This window comes from Pangasianodon hypophthalmus, chromosome 27 (genome assembly GCF_027358585.1).
Source record: "Pangasianodon hypophthalmus isolate fPanHyp1 chromosome 27, fPanHyp1.pri, whole genome shotgun sequence".
NCBI lineage: Eukaryota > Metazoa > Chordata > Actinopteri > Siluriformes > Pangasiidae > Pangasianodon > Pangasianodon hypophthalmus.
Window position 1 is genome coordinate 10,734,398 of NC_069736.1, and position 7,869 is coordinate 10,742,266.

Genomic DNA, 7,869 nt, shown 5'->3' on the forward strand with positions numbered 1-7,869 from the left:
AAAAGCCAGGGATTCCTGGATTGAGATGAGTTCAAAGCACCATATGACATCAACCATATTTCCACCATCTTGGATTTTTTCAAAAACAGTTTTTTTGCTACTTCTCCTAAAAATTTTGTCCAATCTTCACCAAATTTGGCTCACATCATCTTGACACCTGTCTAAACAATGCTGCAGCAATGCCACCATGCTGCCCATTTGTCATCTAGACCTTTCCTCCTTCAGTCAATTGTAGCATGTCTGTGAATGTGTGGCTCACAGAGTCTGGGTTCTTCCCCGAAAATGCTGCCTACAGCTCTAATTATTATTATTATTATTATTATTATTATTATTATTATTATTATGCCCTAAAACTGATTGTACAGACCAAACCATAAGGCCTAGAGACTTGAAACTTTGAGGTATGGCAGTACTCCTCCAGTCTACACCGGCGCAAAGTCTCGCCCCACAGTGGCGCTACAGTAAAATGTATATCATAAGTAATTCATATAAGTAATTCATACCCTTTGATGGAGCTCCTCATTCCAAATAACTTTGCCTCAAGAACTATTGGAGTCAGTCAAATTTTTCATTAAATATTTGCAAATAATTAAGAAAACATACTTTTGCAAACTAGTGCTAGGTTTCTCGCTCAGCCAAAGAAGAACCAGTGCAGGACAATTGTGTGGAATCCTTAGATTATCAATGGTTATCAAAAAAATATATACATAAAATATTTGATAGCGCCCCCCAGTGGCTGATTAGTTTCAAATTTCTCAGAGACCTCTGGTGCCAAGAGTCAAGCAAGTCCACTAAGTTTCATCCTTTTTTGGAAACATTCACTTTTACTGAAATGGCTATAACTCTTGAATGGAATGAGATATTTTCACCAACTCGGTACACTTATGTATGGGATTAATCTGATGTGACAAGCACAGAATGGCAGAGCTTGGCCACGTGGTGGTGCTATGACAGGACAAAAAATGAAATTGTCGCTAAATATGGAATCATTGGTCCAATCGACTTGAAATCTTGCACAAAGTGTCTCTGTGCAAGGTCCTATCAGTGTCTATGAGGACAGCTGTGAAACATGAAAAACATGGCCACCGTTGGCCAATCTATGTTCACCAGCTATTAGAAAAGGTTAATGAAGGCCGATATTTCTTAACTCTTGAACAGAATGACGTATTTTCACCAAACTTGTCAGACTTATGTATGGGCTCAATCTGAGGTCACAGGTGTAAAATGGGCGAGATTGATGGAGCTATAACAGGACAAAACATGAAATTGGTGCTAAATATCAAACCGACTTGTCTTTGTCCAAGGTCCCCTCAGTGTCTATGAGGACAGTTGTGAATCTTGGAAAAATATGGCCACCATCAGCCAATCAATGTTTGTGAGCCATTCTGAATTGTTACAGTAAGTTATATTTTAAAAATGCATACGAAACTCAGTATGTGTCATCATCCCCATGCCCTGAAGGTACTCAAAAAGTTTGGGGGCAGCGCCACCTTATGGTCAAAAAATATAAGAAAATTTCTAATAATGCTAATAACTTTAAATTTTGTTAACCTGTCATGCACCCAGTCTGGTTATATTTCATGGTTCATGCCAAAAAGAATGATACCAAATGTGCCTTGGTTGGATTTTGTTCAGATCATCTTCATTTGGTATTATTGAACCTGCCTCAGGGCCCTGGGCTTCCCCAATTGTGATAGTCGAAAAACCAGGCGCAGAACCATGATTTTGTGTAGATTATAGGAAAGTTACCAAGGCTACAGTGAGGGACTCCTACCCACTACCAAGAGTGGATGACTCTTTGGATTTTTTGGCCCGTGGTAAATTTATTTCCACATTAGACCTTGCACAGGGTTACTGGCAGGTCTCAGTGGCTCCAGACTCAAGACAAAAGACAGCTTTTATGTCACACAAAGGGCTCTATCAGTTTAAGGTGATGGCTTTTGGGTTATCAAATGCACCTGTGACATTCCAAAGACTAATGAATACAGTTCTGGCAGGACTTACCCATAACTGCTGCATGGTGTATCTTGATGACATCACAGTCGCCTCCGCGAGCTTTGACCAACACTTAACAGACCTTAGTAGGGTGTTGAGGCATTTGGTCTTTGGATGCTGGTCTTTCCTTGAAACTGGCCAAATGCCATTTCTGTACACCAAAGTTGCTGTACTTGGGTTGTCTGGTGACCCCCGAAGGCATTAGCCCTGATGTGGGTGAAGTGGCAGCAATCAAACAATTTCCCACACCAAAGACAGTTAAAAATGTATGCCAGTTCCTAGGGTGACAAGTTACTATCGCAGGTTCACTGCAGGTTATGCCCATATTGCAGATTGCCCTAATGTGGGAGGATACCCCATTTGTGTGGTCCACTGGGTGCCAGGAGTCATTTGATTGTTAAAACAACGACTAGTCAGTGCATCAATCCTTGTATTACCTGACTTTACTATGACTTTTACGGTACACATGGACGCTTGCGATGTTGGCCTTGGAGCTGCACTGACTCAGACTGGTGAGGATGGCTTTTGTGAGTCGAACCCTGCACAAATCAGAACGCCCATATTCCACTTCGGAAAAAGAGTGCTTAGGGGTGATCTGGACTCTGGAGCATTTCTGTCCTTACATTGAGGGCTCTAATGTCACAGTGGTGACAGACCAAAAAAAAAAATGTATATGACAGAATGAGTGTGAGTTCATGATTGCTGAGTTAACAAATCAGTTAATGTCATAATAACTGCTTTGCTCTGGAAGTACACTGTGTGCCTCCATGTTTCATTGTTTCTGTCATACTCCTTTCAGGAGTGAAAGGTTTGGAATGTTTTTTTAGTTCTGTACAAGTTGTAAGAAAAATACAAAAGAAAATGCTATTCTTTTGTGAAAAGTTGGGCTATAGCCAGATATGCCAGTGGTGATACAAGTGTTTTGTTGTTACTTAATATTTTCTACCTTTATACAAACCTACTTCTCATGGCTGTTACACGGACACCTGGGTACTGTTAAGTTTCTTTTCTATATTTTCTGAGGACCGCCCTTATTTTAAGTGGGGGGGGATATGTAATGATCGCCTTATGATGATGTCATGTGTGCTCTCTCTCTCCCTCATGCACCTTGCCAAAAAATACAATCTATCTAGCTATTTTCGTTGACGGACAAACCCTAATGGACTCGAGCAACACAAAAGCATCCCAGTTCTCACATCGTCTCTTAAATTTTCTGCCCTCCAGGTGAGTTCAATCGATCTCTGCCTTCCGTCAATGGGAAGAGATCACGCTGTATAAAAGCTCAAGTAGGCGGGGTCAAAGCCAGACAAAAGAGAAATCCCCAGCATTCAATACAAAAGGAACTGCATTAGAAAAATCCGCAAATAGAAAAAAATGAAAGCAAAATGAGCTTGAATCAGAAGTCATTTTGAAAGATTAATTTTGATTCAATTTTCATTACTTGCATTTGCAAAAAATTTTTTTTACATTTTGATAATTAATTTTTTGCTCGTGGATTTTATTGTTTTATTTGAAACTTTTGGCACAAAATTAATAGTGTACCGTCAGCTGGTTTTGTCTGGTCTGTGGAGAAGTGTTTGTCTAAATATTTGTAACTGTACAAAAGTTGTTGTTAACATAGACACACAAACCTCCTCCTCTGCTCTGCAGGCTAAATTGATAGCAGTGCTGGGAACAAGCAATTCAGCCAAATCTCTGTGATGAATTCACACAGTTGTTCAAGTCATATGAAGTAATCTGATATCTGATCTCGTCCATCTTGTTAGAGAGAGACCTGTAGTTGGCAAGGAAAAGACTCGGAAGGGCTGGTCTGTATATGTTAGTGCCTCGCCCCCGCCCCCTCTTTTTCCTCCTTTCCTTTGCCGCCTGCGTCACCCTCGTCTGTGGTTTGGTAGCTCCAATGGGTTCTGGGGACCGAAGCATTTTAGGCGGGATGGATTTTGTTTCAAAAGTTTAATCTTCGTATTAATCCCTGATATTCCTGATCCTCATATATGTTGCATGTGCTTACTTTATTTCATGCAGTGTTGAGTTTTCCTTTAGGAGTTATTGACTTGGGTACACTAAGCCACAGTCACTTTGTTATTTGTTATTTTTTATATAAATAAAAAAGTTCAACATTTTTAAAAAATTAATTATTGACCTAGAGAGTCCAGAAAATTGTACTACACTGGTTTTGTTGATTGAGTAAAAAACCTAGGACTATGTCACAAAAGTGTTTTTTTTAAATAATCTCAAATATTCAAGGAACAATTTGATTGATTGACCAGTGGCTCATGAGGCAAAGTTGTTCAGATTTAGGAGACCTAACATACCATGTGCGCATAATATGCAATTTAAAATACTGTTTACAATAATTCAAATATTTGAACAGCCCTGTACCTTTATAAATTTTAATATAAACATGAAATTAAATTATTTTAATGTTTTTTTTTACCAAGTCAACCAATTCTTGCCCATAACAAAAGTCACGTGGTGCAACTGTGATATTTAAAGTAATATATTACCTTTAAATGGATATAACACTTTGACATGTTATTAGTAGTACAGTGAAATGCTTTAAGTTTGCACTTTGTTTTTTTTTTTAATAGCTGTAAGTAACATGTTCATTTTTATGTTTTAGGTGCAGGTCATGAAATGTACCAAATAAATTTCCCTTTAAAACCCATAAAATGTATGCAAAATGTATACCAAACGGGTTATAGCATATTATGTCAGTGATTAATATTTCAGAACCAGAACTTAAATATCTCATTTGAAATACTATATTTAATTTATAATTGCCATAAATGTTTATACCTCATGACTGATAGTCACACTAAATGATGGCAAGACTCCTTGAGGCTAAATTTGAGTTCACATAAAGATTAAAAAACACCAGAAAACACTAAATTCCATTAAACAAACAGAATTTAATACTCTTAATAGTTATTGAAGTCTCCATAAATAGAAACAATTTAGATTTAGATCACATTCTCATACAGTCTCCTTGCTTGTCAAAGGCATCTGGGAAATAGGTTAAAATAGTTAGAATATGAGTTATTTATCTTCGCTGTAATGAAATTTAGCCTCAAATGTTACTAAAAATGTATTGTTCAAAATAAATTACAAGGAATAATCCATGGTTAGGTATACGTTATACGATTTTAATGCACTCAGTGGGTGCCTCCACATCGTGCATTAAAATCGTGTAACGCACACCTAGCCATGGATTATCCCGCTTATACCATGGTAACTTGCCAGCACTGACGAGTTAAAGCTGTCACTGATGTTTGCAGTGCAAAATTTGACTGAAAGGATAAAAATTGCGGTTAATTTTCGTTAGTTATTTTATATACGGGTCGGTAGATCTAGAATTCTGCCCGCTCTAAATCATACGCAGAGATAAACTACTGCAATACGATTACATTTATTTGAGTGAATTACAGTAAATGGTTATCAGAGAGAGAGAGGGAGAGAGGGAGAGAGAGAGAGAGAGAGATATTGCGCGTGTGTGAATTACCTGCGTCTGTGCCGCGTCTCTACTAATAATGAAGCTGTGAGTTTAACTGTATATTACTATGGTTACAGTTGTTTATAGGCAGCGCATTGATTTAGAACGGTGAATAACTGACTGGAACTACCTATGGTATATATATATGTATGTATATATATATATATATATATATATATATATATATATATATATATATATATATATATATACATATATATGCACATCTTCCAGCCAATCAGAATCGAGTATTCGGACAGGCCATGCTATGCGTGTATGCATGTGTATATATATATATATATATATATATATATATATATATATATATTGTATTTGATGATAATATATTAAATTATTTAATTAAAAAAATTAATCACATAAATTTTATCCATCTCTGACAATGTTTAACAACGATCTCACCACAAGAAATTTGGTCACACCAATTCAATAAAATTTTATTTGTATAGCCCTTTTAACAATGGACATTGTCACAAAGCAGCTTTACAGAAATAAATGGATTCACAAAAAAATATATTGTAAATATGTGAATTTATCCCTAATGAGCAAGCCAGAGGCGATGGTGACAAGGAAAAAACCAGGCGCAGAACCACGATTTTGTGTAGATTATAGGAATGTTAACAAGGCTGCAGTGAGGGACTCCTACCCACTACCAAGAGTGGATGACTCTTTGGATTTGGACTCTTTGGTGACAAGGAAAAACTCCCTGAGCTGATATGAGGAAGAAACCTTGAGAGGAACCAAACTCAAAAGGGAACCCATCCTCATCTGGGTGCAACGGATAGTGCAATTATAAATAAATCCCTTCTATTATTGTGTACTATATGGACAAATAGTACAATTGTGCAACCAGTAAATTCATCACAGTTTTTGCAAGAAGTCCGGTTGGTTAAAATCTATCCACTGTCCACTGATGGAGTCCTGAGTACGAAGGTGCTCATGGCAACTGCAGCCCCAAAACCACTACAGCAATCGCAGTCCCAAGCCATTACAGTACAGCTCCCCATATGTGCATCCAAACATCCCAGTTCACCACAACACTCTATGCCTGTGAACCCTCCAGACCTGCCCCTGTACCTCAGAAAAAATTATTCACAAAAGGCTTGACTAAACAAATATGTTTTCAGCCTAGACTTAAACACTGAGACTGTGTCTCAGCCCCGAACACTAAGTGGAAGGCTGTTCCATAACTGTGGGGCTTTGTAAGAGAAAGCTCTACCCCCAGCTGTAGCAAGGACTATTTGAGGTATACAACAAATAGACCATTTAGTGCATTATAGGTCAATAGTAGTATTTTATAATCAATACGAAATTTGATTGGGAGCCAGTGCAGTGTGGATAAGATTGGGGTGATATGGTCATATCTTCTGGTTCTAGTAAGGACTCTCACTGTTGCATTCTGGACTAACTGGAGCTTGTTTATGCATCTACTGGAACATCCAGACAGTAAGGCATTACAATAATCCAACCTAGAGGTAACAAAAGCATGAACAAATTTTTCTGCATCATGTAGTGACAATATATTTCTTATTTTAGCAATATTTCTGAGATGAAAGAAAGCAATCCTAGTTATAATATCTACATGAGCTTCAAAAGAAAGAGTAGAGTTGATAATCACACCAAGGTCTTTTACTGCTGCACATGATGAAACAGAAAGGTCATCCAGAGTTATTATGTAATCAGAAAGCTTACTTCTAACTGCATGTGGTCCTAGTACAAGTACTTCTGTCTTGTCAGAATTAAATAAGAGAAAGTTAATAAGCATCCAGTTTCTAATGTCTTTTACACATTACTCAACTTTATTAAGCTGGTGTCTGTCATCTGGCTTTGCTGAAACATACAACCATGTGTCATCAGAGTAACAGTGGAAGCTAATATCATGTTTATGAATAATTTTGCCCAGAGGTAGCATATATAAAGAAAAGAGCAGTGGGCCTAAAACAGAGCCTTGTGGGACACCAAACTTTACCTTAGTATGAGAAGAGAAGTCACCATTTACGTTTACAAACTAATAACGATCAGTCAAATAAGACTAGAGCCAACAACACAAAATGGCATAAAATGTGATCATTTTCCACCTTCACAAGAGTGGTACTGACCTGTTATGTGTCCTTAGATGCTCTTCACAAGCTGCTGTATGATGCAACAACTGTTCTTTGAAAATTTTTTCAAAATAAAAGTCTTAAAATGGCCTTTTCTTTTCAGTTACACCATATGATTTTTCATCTTGAAAAAAACAGTTATCAGCAGACAATATTCATTTATGTATTATGATAGAAATAATAATGGAAATGCATTGGAATTTTGTTCAGCAATACAGAACAGTCATGGAATTATGACAAACATGATAACTTTTAAGTTCA